At 45.1% G+C, this 1,917-nt stretch overlaps 1 protein-coding gene across 1 annotated transcript in view; it reads left to right on the forward strand.

The window, feature by feature from the left end:
* Positions 1–1,917, forward strand: part of IQUB (IQ motif and ubiquitin domain containing) — a 92,779-nt gene that overhangs the window by 17,067 nt on the left and 73,795 nt on the right. The window lies entirely within an intron of this gene.

The raw sequence follows: 1,917 nt of genomic DNA on the forward strand, positions 1-1,917 counted from the left end.
ATATATATATACATATATATAGTTGGTTGATTAGGGCACATTGGCTTTGATTTTGGATACCTGTGGTAGTGTGATCTTTGTATGATTTCTTTGGCAACACACAGGGTCATTGGCATCTGTTATTTAGTTGAGACTTTCATGATGTTTTTGGATCCCAGTGGTGGCAGCAGTGGTCTGGGTGTGCCTGTGTTTAGTCCCCAGAGCAGCTTACACTGGCACAGGTGTTAGTGGGTCCTGGAGAGCTGATTCTTGGGCCTCCAGATGGGTTTCTCAAAAGCTTATAGTGGGAGCAGAGGGCTGGGTGTGTGTGGGCAGGTTCTCAGGCCCCTGGGTAGCTGGTGTGATGTGGGTAGTGGCAATAGCAGTGTGGAGCCACCCACTGGGACCTAAGTCATCTGTGATAGTAGTGCTGGTAGCTGCAATGGGTTGGGTGGTCTAGCCCCCAGTCCCACAGCTGCCTGTAGCAGGTCAGTGGGTATTATCCTAAGTGTACTTAGGAGAGCTTTTTCTCCCCTGTCCTTCCTGGCCAGGTGGTGGCTGCAGCCACATAACCTCAAACTTGATGCAAGGTTGGGGTTCAGCCCAGTGTTAAACTCTCGAAATGGTGCTCGCGGTGCACCTGCAATCAAAGAAGGGGGGGCCTCTTGCAGGTGAGTGCTGTGAGCAATAAATTGTTGGGAGTACAGTCCACTCAAGTCTTGGTCTCACAGTAGTAGAGTGGTGGATATTGTCCTAGGTATATGTAGGATGGCTTAGGTTTCTCTGTCCCTCCTCAGCCAGGCAGCAGTTATAGCTGTGTAACCTCAAATTCGGCACGAGGCAGCAGGTACATCTGTAGATCTCTGATGTTTAGGCTCTCAGAATGGTGCCCAGCTAAAAGCTGCTCTAGCTTCAGATACCTATGTGATTCTATGTGGGTTCCCTTTCTGGAGAAACGTCTCTGTGAAATCTCTAGGAAGCTGCCTTTTTTAGGCCTGCAGCCTGCATGGATTGAGAAGTTCTCCGGTAGCCAAGACTAAACATCTTTTTGGAGTATTGAGCATTTAGGGGTTTCTCTCTTACTGTTTCCCCATGTCCAGGAGCTTCTCTGAGCTCTCAGCCAGTCCCTGGCTAGGCAAGCTGCACTGAATCCTCTTCTTACCTACTTTTGGTGCTTCCCATCACTTCCTTGGTGAATCCTAGCATTCCCTTCTAGATGATGTTTGAAATGGGGGTATCTGCTTACTGTTCTGGTTCCTTTCCATGGAGGAGGCGCATACTACTTACATCTAGTTGGCCATCTTGATCCTATTATGTTTTGACTAATTTCTAAGTCAACTTTCTTCATTCTGTCTGGAACTTATGTCAGAGATAGTTTGGAATGTTTGGATTTATCTTTCATGTGTCTTACTTTTCCTTCATTCTTTCTAATTTTTATGACCTTTTGTCCTGCATTCTAAAAGATTTTCTCACCTAAGTTTCTTGCTTATATATTCCTTCTTAGGCTCTGCACATGCTGCAAATCTGCTTATAATAAACTACTAGTTTTCTACCAATATCCATTCTTCCCTTTTCTCATTGAAGCTCTATCTGGGCACGTGGGTGTCCCATTGAAGAACACATTTCATAACCTCCTTTGTATGTCAGTGAGACCATATAACTAAGATCTGGACAGCGAGATTTGAGGGACAATGATGTGAGCCACTTATAGGTGTTGCTCTTAAAGTGTTTTTTGTTCCTTTCCATCCTTTTTACTGGTTGGAAGATGATGAGAAGTGGACCAACCAGCTGGGACATAGAAGTAGGAAGCCATTTGTCAAATATGAGAGCTTTCCCAGTAGGCCTAAACCGCATTGCCAGTCCCTGGATTATGAAGTGTGAGGGGAAAACTTCTGTGTTGTTTAAACAACTGTGTTTTGATGTCTTTAAAAAGTTTAA

Source organism: Propithecus coquereli, unplaced genomic scaffold, assembly GCF_000956105.1.
Source record: "Propithecus coquereli isolate 6110/MARCELLA unplaced genomic scaffold, Pcoq_1.0 Scaffold4, whole genome shotgun sequence".
NCBI classification, from domain to species: Eukaryota; Metazoa; Chordata; class Mammalia; order Primates; family Indriidae; genus Propithecus; species Propithecus coquereli.